The following is a 20,755-nucleotide window of genomic DNA, read 5'->3' as shown; positions in this document are numbered from 1 at the left end:
CTCTCTCACATCGATGTTTCTCTCCCCCCGCCCCCTTCCACTCTCTCTGAAAAGCAATGGAAAAAATGTCCTCAGGTGAGGAAAGGATAAAAAAAAAAAAGAATTATCATAAAGCTATAGTAATCAATACAGTATGTCACAGGTGAAAAAACAGACAAGTAGGCCAATGGAACAGAATGATGAGCCCCAAAATAGACCCACATAAGTATAGTTAACTGATCTTAACAAAGCAGCGATGGCAATACAACAGAGAAAAGAGAGTCTTTCAACAAATGGTGCTGGAACAACTGGATACTCATTCTTCAAAAATATGAACTCAAAATGGATCATAGGAGGAGATTAAAGATGGCGGTGGATTGAGTGGATGCTACACTGACACTCTACAGGGACCAAACTGGAATTACAACTAAAATATAGAAAAGCCATCCTGAACAATCAACTGCAACTGAAGATGAACTAGAGAGGACCCTCATAACCAAGGAGGAAAAGTGAAGACCACATAAAGATTGGTAGGAAGTGCAGAGGCGCTAGAGGGCTGGCTGGGCTCCCACGAGAAGCAGCTGAAGGTCCAGAGGGATATCTCAGCTGGGGTGGGGGAGTGAGTTCCCACAAAGGACTCGGGGGTCCAAACCCAGGCTGAGCTTCCCAGCAAAGAGCACCAGAACTGAGAAAGGCACCCACATAACAACTGGCCATGAAAAGCAGCCAAGTTTCTGTCTTCTAGGCAGAGACAGCTGGAAATGCAGGCACCCTCTTAAAGAGGCAAAGCACAAAGTTTTGTGTGCAGCTACTCACCTTGGGCTCCAGCAGAGGGAGGGCAGAGTGGACTGCAGCTGTGGAAGGAGAATCTAGGGCTGTGGGCTCTGGAGATAAGAGCTCAGAGGCCACCCCTCTGGATTCCTATGCCCAGTCATTCCCCCATACTGCTGAAGACATCTTTCACAGGAAGACATTTACCTTGAAGCAGCTTTTGCCTAGGGGGAAACAATTGTACCACCCTGCTGGAAAACCTCCACTCCACCCCTTGGAGTTTCTGCAGCCTGAGGTTCATTAAGAGACTGATAACGATCAGCCACCCCACCCTGTGGAGTTTCTACAGCCTGAGGCTCATTAAGAGAATCAGATTAATCAGCCTGCAGCCAGAGGCAGACCTCAGAGTGCTTTGAGTCTCTGCCAAATCTGCTTCTGGACCTAGCCCTTGAAAAAGCAGACTTTGGTGTACATCTTGGTCCTGTCCAAATTCACCCAACCCCAACAGAGGGGACCTCAAGCCATGGGTTGTTGGTAGCTCCAAACAGGGTACTCAAGGCCAGTCACAAACAGTGTCTGACATTGGCCTGCACCAGAGACTTTCCAAAAAGACTGAGAGTCCAAGCTGGCCTACCGAATACATAGAAATGAACCCAAACAGGCAGCCAAAATGGGGAGACAGGAAAAAGAACCTCAAGTGAAAGAATAAGAGAAGCCTTCAGCAAAAGAGCTAAATGAAATGGAGATAAGCAATCTATCAGACATAGAGTTCAGAATGCTGATCGTAAGGATACTCAACAGGAAAAAAAAAAAAAAAAGATATGGAAACTATGAAAAATGACCAGTTGGAAATGAAGAATGACATAGCAGAAATAAAGAATACACAGGAAGAAAAAAACAACAGATTAGAAGAAGCTGAGGATGGGATCAGTGAATTAGAAGACAGAGTAGAAAAAAATCACTCAATAAGAGACCTAAAAAGAAAAAACAATTAAAAAACAGGAGGACAGTCTAAGGAAACTGTGGGAGAACATGAAACATAACAATAGTCACATCATATGAGTGCCAGAGAAGGTCAAAAGTAAGCAAAGGTTACAGAACCTCTTTGATGAAATAATGGCAGAAAACTTCACTGACCTCGTCAAGGAAAAAGCCACACAAAGTTCAGGTGGCACAGAGAGTCCCAAGCAAGAAGAATCCAAAGAGGCCCACACCCAGACACATCATAATAAAAATGCCAAAAATTCAAGACAAAGAGAAATATTAAAGGCAGCAAGAGAAAAGCAATCTGTTACCTACAAAGAAGCTCTCTCCCATAAGGTTGTCAGCTGACTTATCAGAAACTCTACAAGCATGAAGGGAATGGCATGAAGTATTCAAGGTAATGCAAAACAAGGACACGAAACCAAGACTACTCTGTACAGCAAGGCTATCATTCAAAATAGATGGTGAAATAAAGAGCTTCCCAGACAAAAAAAAGGCTAAAGGAGTTTATCATCACCAAACCAGCATTGCAGGGAATGATAAAGGGACTGCTGTAATTAGAAGTAGAAATAGAAACATTGTAAGAAATGTTAAAGGGACTGCTGTTAATAAGAAGAAATACAGAAACATAGGCATACAGAATTAAAATGGCAATAAACAAGGACCTATCAATAATAAACTTAAGGAATTTTAAGAGAGAGAGCAACAGCAATACAGTCACAGTGGGGGACTTTAACACCACACTGACTTCACTGGATAGATCTTCCAGACAAAAAGTCAATACAGAAATAGTGACTCTAAATGGCACACTAGATCAGATGGATTTAATTGATATTTACAGAACATTTCACCTCAAAGTTGCAGAATATACATTCCTCTCAAGTGCACATGAGTCATGCTCAAAGACAGACCACATGTTAGGACACCAAACAAGTCTCTACAAGTTCAAGAAGACTGAAATCCTATCAAGCATCTCAGCACAATGGCATGAAGTTAGAAATCAACTACAGTAAAAACATTCAAAAACATTAAAACACATGGAGGCGAAACAGCATGTTATTAAACAATGACTGGGTTACCAATAAGATCAAGAAACAAATCAAAAACTTCCTGGAAACAAATGAAAATGAAAACATAACAACCCCAAATCTATGGGACACAGTGAAAGCAGTCCTATGAGGGAAGTTCATAGCACTATAGGCCTACCTCAAAAAGCAAGAAGCCCGGCCAGGCATGGCTCAGCCGTTGAGCATAGACCTAGGGTCCAGGTGATCAGGGTTCGATTCCCTGGTTGTGGGCTCAATCAATGACTCTCTCATCATTGATGTTTCTATCTCGCTCTCTCCCTCTCCTTTCCCCTCTCTGAAATCAATAAAGATATATTTAAAAAAAAAAAAAAAAGCAAGAAAAATTTTTAGTAAACTATCTAGTCCTACAACTTAAAGAATTAGAAAGCTCCCCTGTGAAGCCATCTGGACAAGGGCTTTTGTTTGCTGGGAGTTTTTTATTACTGCTATAATTGCATCAGCTGTTATTAGCCTATTCAGGTTTTCTGATTCTTCCCGATTCAGTTTTACATGATCTCACTCATATGTGGAATCTAATAAACAAAACAGACTGAGAAACAAAATAGATCCAGAAACACAGAAGCATGGAACAGACTGATGAATCTCAGTGGGAAGGTGGGGGTGGGGGAGTGCGTGGGAAGAGATTAATTAAAAGAACTTACATGGATATATACACAACCCTTGGACACTGAAAATAGTATGGTGAAGGCCTGGGGTGGTGGATGTGAAGTGGAGGGGATTAATCGAGGGGGAAAGGGGGATATCTATAATACTTTCAACAATAAAGATAAATTAAAAAAAAAAAAAAGGATCGCAGACCTAAACATAAAACAAAACTATAAAACACTTAGAACACAGAAGAAAAATCTAGATGACCTTTGGTACAGCAATAACTTTTTAGGTATGATATCAAAGGCACAAACCTTAAAAAAAGAACTAATAAGCTGGATATCATTAAAATAAAAAACTACTACTCTGGGAAATACAATGTGAAGAGAATGAGAAGAGAAGCAACACGCAAGGAGAAAATATTTGTAAAACACACATCTGATAAAGGAATATTTAAACAAAGAACTCTCATTATTCAACAGTAAGAACACGAACAACCTGATTAAAAAATCGATAAAAGACCTAAACAGCCACCTCACCAGAGAAGATATACAGATGGCAAGTAAGCATATAAAAAGATGTTCAAGTTCACATGTCATTAGGGAACTGCATATTAAAACAACAATGAGATACCACCTATTAGAATGGTCGAAATCCAAAATATCAAGAATACAAGATATTGGAGAGGATGTGGGGCAACAGGAATTCTCACTCATGGCTGGTGGGAATGCAAAATGGTACAGTAACTTTGGAAGACACTTTAATCGTTTCTTCTAAAACTAAACATACTCTTAGTATATAATCCACCAATTGCCCTCCTTGGTATTTACCCAAATAAATGGAAAACTCTGCCCACACATAAAACCTCCACATGGAAGTTTATAGGAGCTTTATTCATAAGTGCCAACACATGGAAGCAACCAATATGTACTTTAGCAGATGAATGGATAAACTGCGGTGCATAAGAGACAATGAAATATTATTCAGTACTAAAAAGAAATGAGGTATCAAGCCTTGAAAAGACATGCAGAAAACGTAAATGCATATTACCAAGTGAAAGAAACCAATCTGAAAAGGCTACATACTGCATGATTCTAGTTATATGACATTCTGGAAAAGGAAAACTGGAGACAGTAAAAAGATCAATGGTTGCGAGGGGTTAGGGGTAGGAAGAAACAGTCGAAGCACACAGGATTTTTAGGGCAGTGAAACTGCTCTGTATACTACTATAATGGTAGATATATGTCATTATACTTTTACCAAACCATAGAATGTATAATATCAAGAGTAAACCCAGAGAGGAAACAAGATGGCAGCGTAGGAAACAGCTATACCCGCCACCTCCCACAACCACATCAAAATACAGAAACACCACCCCTCAGAACCTCCTGAAATCTAGCTAAACAGAAGCGCTACAACGAGGGAACTGAAGGAGCACAGAGACCGGTAGAAGGGGCAGAGACACGGGGCAGATCAGGTCTGAACTGCAGAGAGGCAGCCAAGGTCCCACACCCGGTGCTGCTGTTTAAGCCCAGGAAGGATATCTCGGCGGTGGAGGTTTCCCAGAGTAGTGAGGGGTCCCAGGCCCACATCAAGCCCCCCAGCCCAGGGCTCCAGGGCCGGCAAGACAAATCCCCACAACTTCAGGCTGTGAAAACCATAGAGGACTGTTGCTGAGGGTGACTGTTGCGGAGGGTGCGGGAGTCCCAGGCAGCTCCTCTTAAAAGGCCCGCATATGGACTCACTCAGATATGCTCCCTCTGAGCCCAGCTCCGGGCAGCAGCTTGAAAGGAACCTGGGACACTTGGTGAGGAACTAGCCTGCCTGAAATTGGGGTGAGAGGTGGAGGGGCAGCTTCCTCCCAGGCAGAAGAGCTGACAGAGGTCATTGCTCCTTTGGCAAGCCCTCCCCCGACAGAGCCTGCAGGCAGACACCATATTTGAATCTCCAGTGCCGGACTCACACCTTTGGCCCCACCCTGGTGATTCCCCAGACCCCGCCCCCTGCACTTGCAAGCTCATCCAGGCCATTTCCAGTGGCTTTCCTATGGCTAGTGGCCTCTTGAGCTTCATGCTTAGAACTTTCCTAAAAAATCTCTGAAACAAGCAGGAGTGTGCCCCATATGGATTGATAAGCGGCCCCAGGCCTGGCACTACTGGCAGCCTATATTGGTTTAAAGCTTGGCCTCTCCTAGACACCTCCAAGCCCAACATAAGTAGCAGCCAAGTCTGGTTAGCTGTGTAGCTCATGCTGGGTGGCCCTGGGCAAGGCACTGGCAGAGGTTGACTCTGCACCTCCTGGGAGGCCCCAGAGACAGGGCACCTGGTGGCCAGACTTGACCATGCTGGATTACAACCTTACCACATCCACGAATGACACACTCAAGGGGTGCACTTGATGAACACCAAAGCTCCACTGAAGTAAATCCTGCTCCATAGGGCTGTCTCCAGCACAGCAGCTCTTTGGCTATAGTTGTGGCAGGTCCTCACAGCCAATTGGCCTGGGGGTCAATTCCTCCCAGTAACACCAATAGCAACCAAGGCTCAACTACAACAGGACAGTGCACACAGCCCACACAGGGGAGTACCTAGAAGGCCCAGCTCAGGTGACTGGGGAGGCTGAGCCACTGGGCCCTACAGGACACCTACTACACAAAGCCACTCTACAAATTCCAGGACATAGCAGCTCTACCTAATACGCAGAAACAAACACCAGGAAGAAGCCAAAATGTGGAGGGAAAGAAACATGTCACAAAGGAAAGACTAGAAGAAATCTCCAGAAAAAGAACTAAACGAAATAGAACCAAGCAAGCTACTAGATACTGAGTTCAGAATTACGGTTATAAGGATGCTCAAGGATATTAGTAAGACTATTAAGGAAATAAGTGAGACCATTGATGACTTAATAAAGTACCAGTCAGAAATGAAGGCTACACGAACTGAAATGAAGAATAATTTACAGGGAATCAACAGTCGAGTAGAGGACGCTGAAAATCAAATCAGCAATTTGGAACATGGGGAAATAAAAAACATCCAACCAGAAGAGCAAAAAGAAAAAAGAATCCAGAAATATGAAGATAGTATAGTCTCTGAGACAACTTCAAGTGACCCAACATCTGTATTTTTGGGGTGCCAGAAGGAGAGGAAAGAAAGCAAGAAATTGAAAACCTATTTGAAAAAATAATAACAGAAAACTTCCCCTACCTGGTGAAAGAAATAGACTTACAAGTCCAGGAAGCACAGAGAGTCCCAAACAAGAGGAACCCAAAGAGGCCCACAGCAAGGCACATCATAATTAAAATGCCAAAGGTTAAAGACAAAGAGAGAATCTTAAAAGCAGCAAGAGCAAAGCAGTTAGTTACCTACAAGGGAGCACCCACATGACTGTCAGCTCATCAGAAACTTTACAGGACAGAAGTGAGTGGCAGAAATATTCAAAGTGATGAAAAGCAAAAACCTACAACCAAGATTCCTCTACCCAGCAAAGTTATCATTTAGAACTGAAGGTCAGATAAAGAGCTTCACAGATAAGAAAAAGCTAAAGGAGCTCATTACCACCAGACCAGCACTACAGGAAATGTTGAAGGGTCTTCTTTAAGAAGAAGCTAATGAACAAAAGAATTTGAAGAACTAAATAGATCCAGAGACATTGACACATGCAACAGACGATCATATTTCAGACGGAAGAAGGAAGGGGGGTGGAGGATGGGAAGAGATTAACCAAAGAAGTTATATGCATATATGCATAACCCATGGACACAGTCAATAATGGGGTGAAGGCCCGGGAAGGGGGTGGGAGCGAGGTGGAGGAGGTCAATTGGGGGGGGAAATGGGACACCTGTAATACTTTCAACAATAAAGATAAATAAAATTTAAAGAAAAAGAGTAATCCCAAAGGTAAATATTGAACTTTAGGTGATAATAATGCTTCAATGTAGGTTTATCACGTGCAACAAATGTACCACTCTGGTAGGAGATGCTGATAATAAGGGAGGGTATGCATGTATTGAGGCAGGGTATATAGTAGTTATCCCTTATCTGCAATTTCACTTTCTGTGGCTTCAGTTACCCCTGATCAAACATGGTCTGAAAATATTAAATGGAAAATTCCAGAAAAAATAATTTGCAATTTAAAACAAATTGCTTGCTGTTTTGAGTAGCATGAAAAAATCTTGTGCCATCCCACTCCAGCCCACGTGGAACATGAATCATCTCTGTCTAGCATTTGTACACGGTATGCACTGCCCGCCCATTTGTCACTTAGTAGCTATCTCAGTTATAAATCAGCTGTCCCGGTACTGCAGTACCTGTGTTCAAGCAGCATTTGTTTTACTTAATAATGGCCCCAAACTGCAAGAGTAGTGATGTTGGCAATTCAGATGTGCCAAAGAAAAGCTCTAAAGTGCTTACTTTAAGTGAAAAGGTGAGAGTCTCAACAAGGAAAAAATTATGCTGAGGTTGCTAAGATCTACAGTAAGAATCTTCTATCTGTGAAACTGTAAAGAAGGAGAAAGAAATTTGTTTTAGTTTTGCAGATGACATGAAGCTGCAAAGTACAGCAAAAACACTGGATAACAAAAGAAGGATCCAAAAGAGCTGACATTTAACAAGAAGTCCAAGAGGAATAAATATTAAGATTCTATGGTAGATTCCAAAACAGCTATACAAGTAGAGAATAAGAGAGAGAGAAAACTCATCTGTAGGATGTGTTTAAAAGACTTAGTGATTTTAATTTCTGTACTACTAAGTTTATGTAGGTTTAAGCTGCATTAACAAAACTATAATATACAGACCTAGAAAGGAGATATTCTTGCTTTGCTACAAAAATGTCACACCACATCTGATGAAGAGAAGAAATTAAAATTATGTGTAATGGGTAATGAAACTGAGGACACTGAGTATGAAAATAGGATAATTCAGAGTATAATGTGAAAAACCAAGGGGTTAAAAGTTACTCAATAATAATAATAAAGGGTTGTTTTGAGGATTAGATGAGTTTATACATACAGGGTGGGGCAAAAGTAGGTTTATAGTTGTTCGTATGGACAATACTACAATAATTAATAAATTGTAATACAAGAATAAACTGTTGTGCAGACTCACAACTGTAAATCTACTTTTGCCCCACCCTGTATAAAGTGCTTAGAATATGCCTATCACTCAGTAAGCTCTTGATAAATATTATCTTATTTACCAATAAGTTATTACTAGTAAATTTTTTAAGTTATCTGCTTAAAAGGTATTCTGCTATGTTATATCATCTCTCACTACTAGGAAAGAAATCCACCCTGTACTATTGACATCCTAGGCCACACAAAGTATTGCAGAATTATTGATTCTTAAATCAAGTTAATGACTTATTGGTTAGATTCATTTTTTAGTATAAATAGGAAACATATAGTGATAGATCCTTAAACTAATTTTCGTGTATCCAATTCAAGACTGGTAAATTGCCATTAACATATGATATGAGAGCATGATATAATATTGATTTGTAAATATACATACACACATATCTATGTACATACAACATATCAACACACATAATGTGTTTTTTAATTTTAAGAAACTGGGCTCTGGAATCAGGCTCCTAGGATTACCATATTGTTTCAGCTATTTAATAGCTATGTGACGCTGGGAAAGGGATTTTAAAAAAATTTTCCCATCACCACTTATCCCCCCTATACCCTCGCCTAGCTCCAATCTCCTCTCCCCCAATTACCGCATTGTTGTCCGTGTCTATGAGTTCTTTCTCTTTTTTTGCTCAATCCCCCCCCCCCCCAGGACCCCCCCGAAAATGATCTTAAAATCTCAGTTTTCTCATCTGTAAAACAAGGACAAAACAATACACACAAACACTCAATAATTACTAGATACTATTTATTATTATCATTATCATCCTTAAAAGGCTTTGTTTTTGCCAGTTAAACCCATGTGACTCCCTTCCATGCTTACCAAAAAAGGAACAAGCTTACTATTAAGCAAACAAACACAACCTGGTCAAGGCCAAAGTCTGACTAATTTGACCAATCAAATATACCATGAGCCATTTTTAAATTTAGACAGCTTACTACTTACAGACAGTGAAAAGAAGAGTAAGCCAAAGACTAAGCTCCCCAGATCCTTGTTCCACAAACCAAAAAGGTCAACACCAAACAAAGGGAGCTGGATAACAGCAATACAAATTATAAAGAACCCAACCAAATAAGACTGCAGCTAAACAGTTTTATATTCTGCAGCTCTATTCTGTGGGATGGGAGAAACAAAAGCCCCAGACCTCATTACAACCAGGGAGTTGAAGAGAAACTGTCTCATGACAGACTTCCAGGGGTCACTGAGAGGCAAGTGGGAGATGACCTTATAAAACCAGCTCTTTAAAGGCCTCCCATCCTCTGTGTTCCAAGAGAATCACAAGGTATCCCAAGACACAGATGTAAGTTTGGTCCCGCAGTCTAAGCTTTTGCCTATGTGGACACATACAAGGTGACCAGGATGCCATAATTAACCTGTTTTCCTACACATATGCCCTCTATAGTATTTCTCCTTTATGTCACTTTCCTATTTCCCCTCCTTCCCCAAATAATAAAAACAATCAAAGTTTTAAAAACCACTCAGAGAAAAGGTACCAGTAAAAATGACTTTGTAAAAGAGCAACCATACACAACTTCTATCATTGTACTGCATACAAATGACATGATATTCTCTCCCTTTAAGAACAATTGAGAATAAAGTTTAAGTAAAGAGATCGTACTTTTAACATTTAACTCAAACAATTCAAACTAAAAACTTTAAAAGGGCAAGATAAAAATGGGGAAGTTTAAATGAATTACACTGGAGGTTTGCTGTAACATAATTCTTAAAAATTTTAATTTGAGCCCAGCCAGTGTGGATCAGTGGTTGAGCAAAGCCCATGAACCAAGAGGTGACTAGTTTGATTCCCAGTCAGGGAGCATGCCTGGGTTTCGGGCTTGATCCCCAGTAAGGGCATGCAGGAGGCAACTGACTGATGATGGTTCTGTCTCATTGATGTTTCTTTCTCTCCATCCCTCTCTCTCTAAAAAAAAAAATAAAAAAAATAAAAATAAATAAAAATAAACAGATTCAAAAGTCTGAAAGTGCTATTCTTATTTAATTTTTTTTTTTAATTTGACCCCTTTCCTTTCTCAAAAAGTCTGACTTAAGAGAAATACACAGAACTTTAACTTTTTAAAACAATGGCTCTCAAAATATAATCCTTGTACTAGCAACTTCAGTATCACCTAGGACCTGACAAATGCAAATTCCTAAGCCAAACTAAACATCTAAGAAATGAGAAACTATACAGTGAGGAAGAGACAGCAATCTGTGCATGCTAATGTTTGAGAACCAGTTAAACTATTTCCAGCACAAGTGTAACGGTTTAAAAATTATTGTAAACTATAACTGTCACTTCTTTAAAATTATAAATTACAGCTATATTTGGTGACTATATTTGGTTCTCAGCTATTTACCCATAAGTGGCTAAAAATAACTCAAAGAAGCAATAATTTCTAATCTCAAAAGCCTACCTTTTGTTAGTTTGACACTGTTTCATTTATCTCAATAACAACCTTGTGCAGAAGGAAGGGCAAGTAACATGGAAAACAGGAAGAACAGTGAGTAAAAGTATGAATCTTAGAGCCAGAGAGATCTGAGTTCAAGTCTACATTTGACTACTTAATAGCTGTATGAATTTGGGCAAATAACTTATTCTAAACTTGAACTTTCTCATCTGTAAAATTTGTTGTGGATTAAATAAAATGTTTGGTTTGGAGAAACAAGCCAATGGAAAATAATAGAAAATAAAGAAATAGATCACTTAACATATGTAGATTTAGTTTATAATCAAGGCAACATCTTAAAATCAGTGAAGAAAAGAGGGACTTTTAAATAACTATGTTGAGATAACTGAATAGCCATATGAAAATAGACAAAATTAGATCCCTTCCACATTAGGGTAAATTCCTAATGGACCATAGGTATCAATGTAAAAAATGAAATCATACAAGTATTAGGATAAAATAAAGTGAATTCCTCTATAACCTGAGATTAGGGAACAGTTTTCTAACTATGACACAGAATCCAAAAGCAATAGGAAAAAAAATAGATCAAGCTGATTACAGTTAAAACTTTGAAGAGCTAAAGATATTATAAGAAAAAATATAAATGAGATTGAGAAAAGTATTTGTAACATATATAAAACATATCAGTAATATACAAAACATTTCTAAAATATTCTAGCCCTGTAGAAAATATAAGCTGAAGAAATGGTTTAAAAATGCAAATGGTTCTTAACTATATGAAAATTGCTCAACTTTACTTAATAGAAGTAAATTAAAACTACATAGAGTTAATGCCCTCTTTACCACATACTCTGTTGGTGAAGCTGTGACAAACAAGCACTCTCACGCATTTCTGAGGGAATGTTAAACAATATAAAACCTCTGGAAAATAACAAAATTACATTTGTATTTACCCTTGACCCAACAATCCTACTCCTAGGAATTTATCTTAAAAATACACTGGTAGGTCCGACTGGAGAGGGTCAGCAGTTGACCATCGACCTATGATCTAGGAAATCAAGATTCGATTCCTGGTCAGGGCACATGCCGGGGTTGAGGGCTTCATCTCCAACTGAGGGGAGTGGAGGAGGCAGCCAATCAATGACTCTCTTATCACTGATATTTCTCTCTCTCTCTCCCCCTCTCCCTTCCTCTCTCTAAAGACGTATTTTTTTAAAAAATACACTGCCAGCCCGGCTAGGCATGGCTCAGTGGTTGAGCATTGACCTAGGATCCAGGAGACCGAGGTTTGATTCCCGGTGAGGGCACATTGTTGGGTTGCAGGCTCAATCCCCAGCAGGAGGAGTGCAGGAGGCAGCCGATCAATGGCTCTCATCATTGATGTTTCTATCTTCCTCTTCCTTCCTCTCCTTGAAATCAATAAAGATATATTTAATAAAATAAAAAGTTTGTTTCCTGAATTGTTTCTAATTTCTCTACACTATTCTTTCTCTCTCTCTTTAAAAAAAAGATACACTGGCAAAAAGTATATAAAGACAAATACATAAAGCTAAAAATGTTAAACTATATAAAACCTCTGGAGGTAAATCTGGCAAATATAATAAAATTACATTTGTATTTACAAATTACATTTGTATTTATATAATAAATAATATATTTTTAAAAGGTTACAAATTTGTAAAAGAGAATAATGCTTTATGCTTCTTAATTTCATATTTGAGACACCAAAAAGCAACTGACCAAGAATTTTATTTCATTTATTTATTTTTTTAAATATATTTTTATTGATTTCGGGGGGGGGGGCAAGAGAGATAGAGAGACATCAATGATGAGAGAGTCATCTCATCAATGATGAGAGAGTCAGAACATCCCCTACTAGGGATTGAGCCCTCAACATGGGCACTTGCACTGACTGGGAATCGAACTGGACCTCTTTGTGCATGGGTCAATGCTCAACCACTGAGCCACGCCGGTCAGGACTGGCTAAGAATTTTAAAACTCTAATGTCCATCAACAAAAGAATGGGTGAAGAAAATATAGCATATCCACACAATGAAGTACTATGCAGCTGTGAAAACGAAAGAGGTATTCTGTATATACTACTCTGCAGAGACCTCCCGGATCCAAACAAGGAAGAGAAATGTGTGTATAGTATGTCACCATTTAGCTAAGAAAGGGAAGATGACAAATATACACATCCCATTTATAAAAAAAAAAAGGAAATAATAAATAATATATTTTTAAAAGGTTACCTATAGGAGAGAAGAAATAGAGTGAAGGGGATATAGAAGCTAGGCATCTTTGAATATACTCCATTTTATAGATTTAATCATAGAATCAGGAAAGCATTTTACATAATTACAAAGCAACATTAAATCTCAAAAACACAATCCACAAGAAATACGAAAATAAAAAGAAGCAAAGGAATACAGTGTTCATCTAGTTAGTGGCCTAACCATTCCAAATAACTTTAAAACAGTAATTTAGGGTGGAGGGGATCAATGGGGGGAATGGGGACATTTGTAATACTTTCAACAATAAAGATAAATAAGTAAATAAATAAAACTATTTATTTATTTAATATACTATTAAAATACCAGTAATTTAATATACCATCCCTAGTGGGATATGCTCCCCCTCCAGAATCTTACACCATTTAAAAATAATCACATTATTGGCAGAAGTGTTATTTGTATTCTGAAACTGTTAGGTATATACTGCCACAAATGCATAACTATGAGACATTTCTAATTCTGTCATCCCTAGGGTCACTGTGATCTGGGATTCTCAGGCTGGGAGAAAAGAGCTAAAGGGTAAAACTGAGACATTAAATATAAACCTTGTAGTCAGATTTTGAATAAAAGTATCAAAACAAATATATATAAAAACATGATTTATATATGCTAATACATAATATACAAATATAACATATAAAATACATATAAGATGCCCAGCCAGGCATGGCTCAGCAGTTGAGCGTGGACCTAGGATGCAGGAGATAGTATTTGATTCCTGGTCAGGGCACATGCCCAGGTTGTGGGCTGGATCCCCAGTTGGGAGTGTGCAGATCAATGATGACTCTCTCATCATTGATGTTTCTGTCTCTCTCTCCCTCTCCCTTCCTCTCTCTGAAGTCAATAAAGATATATATATATTTTAAAAATAAATACAATTTAAAAATAAATTACATATAAGAGATATAAAAACATGTAAAATATACATAATATTATTTTAAGGAAAAAATAAATTATATCACCTAGCTCTATCTACTAAAAAGGGCCAGAAACTATGACAAACCCAGTAGCAAAGAGTACTCCCAGTATCCCTAAAGATTGTTTCCCTCCAAAGGAACAGAATTCCTTGGACAAATGGCTGATTTCAGGCCTGGGGTGGAAAAATGTCAAGACAAATTTAGAATCTTTACATACTAGATAGCAAGAAAGCTATCAATAACTAAGTTCATTAAAAAAAAAAAAAAATTAAGAGTCAAAGTGAATAAGCTCTCACTAGTCAAAGATGGAACAAAATGATCATCAATAATAAGTGCAATTGATTAAAACACATCAGATATGCTTAAATCCATGAGTTCATAGTAATAAAATGATGTTTTTAATGTCCTAATTGATCACCATTGGAGAATGCTAATGAACCAACTCATTATTGGAAACCTAGTAACTGAAAGGAAAGAATCTAGCATTTACCATGTGTTTCCTATACTAACTGTACCACTGGGTTAGAAGATAGACGAAGGGAGGTTACTCTTTATAAGAGTACTCCAGTTAGTAAATAAAGAAGAAATGATAGAATATCACCATTTTGCAACTTTAATCAATTAATGAAGCTAGGCACTGATTATGAAGTACTGCTAACATCACAAAAATAGAGACAACCAGACATCAGGGCCTTCTGATGGAAGACCATAATACAACCTATGAATATTCTTGCACCCCTCCCCACCACACACCAAAATCAAACAGGCAGTCAACAATATAGATCTAACTAGAAATTTACAAGAAATACAGAAAACAGAAAAAGCAGAAGGATGCAATCAGCAAAAACATCCTGAGAAATTTTATGGAATAACTTACATGCTTCAACAACAAACTAAGAGAAATAAAAAGAGAATGAACCTATGGGTTAAAATAAACGTAAAAGACATGTCAACTATACAAGCACAACATACACATACATGTGTATGCGCGCGCACACACACACACACCAGGAAACAACTACAAATTTGTAAACTGACTGGATTATTGATCATCTTAACCAATCAGCTATATTTTGTTGCTGAACAGTAATATTACAGTTACATTTTTAAGGGTTTTTCTTTTATATATACAAATCCATACTGAAATACTTATAGATAAAATAATATAATCTCAGCCCTAGGCAGTTTTGCTCAGTGGTTGAAGTGTCAGCCCTCAGACTGGAGGGTCCTGGGTTTGATTCCAGCCAAGGGCACATACCTTGGCTGCAGGCTCAGTCCCCATCCCTGGTTGGGTTATGTGCAGGAGGCAACCAATCAATGTGTCTCTCTCACATTGACGTTTCTCTCTCTCCCTCTCTCCCCATTCCACTCTCTCTGAAAAAGCAATGGAAAAAATATCCTCGGGTGAGGATAAAAAATATATATATATAATCTCAGAAATTTTTTTCATTTTTATATATTGTTAATCCTCACCCAAGGATATTTTTTTCCACTGCTTTTCAGAGAGAGTGGAAGGAAGGGAGGGAGGGAGACATCCATGTCTTCAATTGGCTCCCTCCCACAGGCACCCTGACCAGGGTGGGGAGTGAACCCACAACACAGGTACGTACCCTTGACCGGAAATCAAACCATAGACCCTTCAGTGCATCAGCTGACACTCTAACCACTGAGAAACACCAACCTGGGCTAATCTCAAAGATTTGCTTCAAATATAGCATGAAGGATTAGATGGAGATGGAGATGTCGTGAGTTGGTAACTGCTGAAGCTGGCTGACAGGCACTTGAGGGTTCATCATGTTATTCTAGTCTACTTTCGCATGTTTTGGAAATTTTATGCAGGAAAAAAATATATATAAATAAGGCACTAAACTCGGCACAAGATTTACAGATGAAGAATCAAGTTCAGAGAGTTTAAATGAATCAATAAGATGACACAATTAGGAGACATTACTGGGACTATAATTTTTTTTAAATGTTAGAACAGTGTTCTCTACACATTACAGTAAAAAATTACAATGCTGAACAGTGCTGACCTGCTTAAAATATTTACTGAATCTATTTATAGTTGTTACCACTCCTGACAAGACTAAATTATTCTATAAAGAGCATCTAAAATGCCTTTGTTTGAATGTCATAATGTACTAAGCTTTTTACCTGTATTAACTCCTTTCATCCTCAGAGTAAATACCATGAGCTAGGCACAGTTATTATTATTCCTATTTTACAGATGAAGAAATCTGAGGCAAAATGAAATTAAGCCCCAAGGGAAGATTTAAACCTCTCTTCAGAGTTCTTAAATACTATATAATACTGCTTCAATTATGAGCTTACAATTTCTTAAAGTTTTAATTCAAACAGGAAACTAAAAAAGGTGCAAAATAGAAACCCAAAAAGGATAGATGACATACATATACACACACACACACATAAAACATAAACAATCATTATGTAGATCAGATACAAAAATACATAAGGTAATTAAGAAGGAAATAAAGAGGAATCATGAAACTTTTATTTCCTTTTGTTATTTATATCATAGGACTGATTCTTCTTTCCCCACATCCTGGCCATACTTATTTTGTTTTTAATTTTGGTACCATAAAACAAATATTTAGGAATACTCTAAATCCAGATAACTGGATTAGTCAATATGGAATAAACAGCACCCATTTGAAAAATTTTTAAATAGGTAAGAGTATTGTACTTCACTTCTAATCACATTCTTATTACATAAATATCCACAACATAAAGACAATGTTAAATAAAATTAAACTTTCCAGCCTCTCAGGCAGCTTCACAATTTTAGGTTCTGAAAAAAAGCTAATAAAAGGTCAAGCTGTGTGTTTAGTAAACTACTTAATTGACACCTAAGCTACAAAACAGTGGTGCTGACAGTGGTGCTGAAATCAGTTGGGAGGCAATTATCTGCTAGAAGGAAAGCAAATAAATGGCGAAGGGAAATGAGGATTGCTTAAAAAAAAAAAAAAATTCAAACACACATATACCTTTCTGCAAAAGAGTTATTTATAAATTTAAGAGAATATTTTATCATATCAGCTCTTTTCTTAAATTTCTTTTCCATAGTTCAACTCTCTTCACAGAAGAATTCAACTAATGATGGCAATTAACTTTATCAGTGACCCTATATGGCACAAACTGACATATTTTCCTTTTCTCTGAGATTAATTTTCATTATATCTGGAGAAACAAAAGTAAAATTAGAGCCTGTTATAATATGAATTATTATATCACAAATTCAGGAATAACAGAAGAAAGCAAGTCCCCAAAGCCATTATTAAAAACTGAAAGTTACATAATTAAAACCCATCCACTGAAAAACTGGTTGCAATGGATGTGAAATCCTGTTAACTTATACAAATTAGTGCTTAAAATGAAACAAAAATTGGATTTCTGTATAAAATTCTAGCTTTGACTCAGTCAGAAATGCACAATAGCTTTGGACATAAACCTAAGTAACTTAAAATATATCACTGATTTACATCAAGAACACCTGTTTAATCCGACATGTGTAAAAATAAGCTCATAATATCTTAACCTTCTTAAAGTTCTGACTCAAACAAGAAACTAAAAAGATTCAGAACAGAAACCCAAAAAGAAAAAATATACATAATCAAATATATAATAAAAGATATGAATCATCAATAATGGGAAAATCTAATTTTATCCTATAGTTTCAACACTCTCCCTCACCAAAACTTTTCCAAAGCTCCAAACAAGTAGCTATACTAATTTGAATTTTACTTTCTTTCTCTAATTACTTTCCAATGGAAACATGAATAAAAATGTGGCATAGTACAAAAAGCAACACTCAATAAATGGTAGTATTATTATAACTACCTGTTAATAGCACCTTTCATTTGCATAGTATTTCTTCACAATAACTTCTTAACCTATACAAAATTCTTAATAGTTTATAGAACTCACATTGATTTTCAATATTCCTGGATGTCTATAAAATTTGAATAAGAACACTGAATAAATTATAGTGGTTCATCTAACCGATTAATATCAGGGATGAAGGAAATAAAGAATGTTTTTAGGGCAACTGTGTTTACATTGCTTAAATTCAGTTCAAAAAATTAAGGTATATATCACAAACACTCCTGTAATCGATTATTTCAACTATACTTTTTTGAAATTATTGATATTTTTCATTTGGTTTACCTGAATTTGATATTTTCAATGTATCCTTAATTACCCCCCTTTCAACTTTCAGAGGTGTACTATTAATACACCTAACAGTGTGTTCCATTATTCTGGAATTTGACTAATTTTTTTTTATCCTACCTCTATCTATGGCTCAATATAAAAGGCTTTCTAGTCCATACACAAAGCATGATGAAACCCTGGATTCCTAGAATTCCCTGGATTCCTAGAACTCAAAAATAAGATTTAAAAAAATCTCTGTAATAGAAATAAACAATATACTTTAAATGGATGAGATTTATCTTCCACAGAATAACCATAAAAGATAATTAGTAAGATATGAGATGCTGTTAGGATCCCATTTCCTAAATAACCACCATGGAGACTAATGCATCTTCCAAGTCTTCATCAAGGAAATTAAAGGTAACATATAAAATAAATTGCAATCTATAACACAATGACCTATCTACATGGCACTGAGAAAAGCAGTTAAAATGAAGATTCATCATGCTTTGTTCCAAGGAAAAGGACATAACAACTGGTTGGTTTAGGTATCAAAGCCCCTTGAGAAGAATTCTCTATAGAGATAAGAGATAATAATTCTTAAGCTTCTACCATAACTTTGATGATTAATAACATTCATGACTTTCCAAGTTCCTTTTCTTTGATTCCATGATTACCACACAACCTCTACTTACTATTCCCAAGTTCTCAGATACAGGAAAGAGTGCGCTGGATTTTTAACCTTAAAATTCTAATCACTGGAAAGGGTAATCTTCTATTCCAACATAAAGTGGCATTCTAATATGTACATTCTAATGTGTAAATCATTCTTTTAGATTAGTTTGAACTGGGTTCCAGAAGTCTGAAAATACATGAGTAAAAATATACATTGGAAATATGAAAACCAGACATTCCTTCTCATTGACAACTGCTACAATCATCTCTGGGTTTTCTCTCCCTGCCCTTACCCTACTCCTGCAAGAAAAAAAATGAGGGGGGAAAATGGTGTTTCTTTGGTCTACTGAAACATAGCCAACCCAAATTTAGGCAGATTCATTTAACTATCAAAATGAATAATTTTAAAGGAACAATCCAGAACTCAAAACCAAAGCAAGGATGCATGATTTACACAAGCATCATTTACACATTCACATTTACTGTAGCCCTAAAAGAAAAAAAGAAACCTTAAGAAACTTTAAGACAATATCCGAAATTATTCTTAAACTTAGATTATCCATCAACATTATTTATAAAGTGGTTTGGCACATGTGACTCAATTATTCTAAGGCTTAAAAATGTACTTAAGAGACATGCCATGTGGCACAGACCAGAGTAGGTGCACTTGCATTTGAAGTGCATAAATTGGAGACTTCAAGCGAAAACTCACTTTTCTCACTGGGTCATTCAAAAGTAACTGTGTTACTCCTTCAAAAACAATAAATTCTCTTCCACACTTCAAAGAACTCAGCCTTACACCAGACACTCCATCTCTTCAACTGTGTCCGCTTAAATTTCATTTACAAGGAGAAAATGCTCATCAAATTCACAGTTCACCTAAAACAAAGAAACGTCTAGTATCAGCCTTATATCTACAGGGCAGAATTCTCTTAGGATCGTGATTCCGAGAACTTCTACCCCAAATGAAATTTTCTTTGCAATCTCCGTTTCCAGGAGACTGAAAGGCTGCAGAGACGCCTGAGGATCCTGGAGGGACGCTGAAGCGGCGGGGGGAGCGGGAGGGATGGAGGGGTGAGTCCCACAGAGGAACTGCACAGGGAGACTGAGCACCTACAAAGAGGCGGTTAGCTTAAAACAGACTTATCTCCAGACTAAGTATGTTTTCAAAGAGAACTTAAAGTAATCGCATTAAGGAAAACTAACATAAAACCTTGAACCCTCCACGGCCAGAGGGTAAACAAAGTACGAAAAGGGGGTCGGGAAGAAGGCGGGGAGAGTAAGGGCCTAAAAGACCAGCATCTGAAAAAAGTACGCAAGCTCTGAGCTTGGCCTTGATCCGGATCTTCAGTCCCAGTAAAGCGGACGGCAGGGGGAAAGGATCGCACTTCCTCAGGGTTGTAGAGAGCAACGCGTTTACAACGCTAACTAGTCCTGCACAAGAAGATGTCTCCTCTCTCCTCGCTTGCTCGCGTATATTTCTTTACCTCTCTCCAGCCCCAACGGCGCTCGGGCAAAACTCTGCCAATGCCTGCGCCGCAGGCGGACAGCAAAAGGAAAATACCTGAGTCCCAGGAATCGCAACGGCAACGACTGGAGGAGGAGCCGCGGACAACTAGAGCCCGGGCAGGATCCTCGCTTGCCTCTAGTCAAACCACAGTTCTTACGGGTGGGGCAGGGAACTTCCGCCCAGACCGTGGACACCGTCACTTCCGCTTAATGGCTCCTCCCTGCCCTCCCCTATCCAAG

General features: G+C 37.9%; 1 protein-coding gene across 2 annotated transcripts in view; it reads right to left on the bottom strand.

Annotated features, from left to right (window-relative positions):
- The window catches only part of KLHL28 (kelch like family member 28), a 42,326-nt gene extending 21,653 nt beyond the window's left edge, over nucleotides 1–20,673 (bottom strand). The window contains exons 1-2 of one of the 2 annotated variants that reach the window (XM_016217366.2): nucleotides 20,571–20,659; nucleotides 19,719–19,885 (exon numbers count right to left, since the gene is read on the bottom strand). The gene's annotated coding sequence lies outside the window, so the exon portion shown is untranslated. Of the gene's footprint in view, nucleotides 1–19,718; nucleotides 19,886–20,570 lie in introns of both variants that reach the window. The other variant, XM_016217365.2, reaches the window with a different exon arrangement.
- Between the last annotated feature and the right edge of the window lie 82 nt (nucleotides 20,674–20,755).

This window comes from Miniopterus natalensis, chromosome 1 (assembly GCF_054644295.1).
Source record: "Miniopterus natalensis isolate mMinNat1 chromosome 1, mMinNat1.hap1, whole genome shotgun sequence".
In the NCBI taxonomy this organism is placed as follows: Eukaryota; Metazoa; Chordata; class Mammalia; order Chiroptera; family Miniopteridae; genus Miniopterus; species Miniopterus natalensis.
The sequence above is the reverse complement of the archived record's forward strand: the minus strand, read 5'-3'. Positions and strand labels throughout refer to the sequence as shown.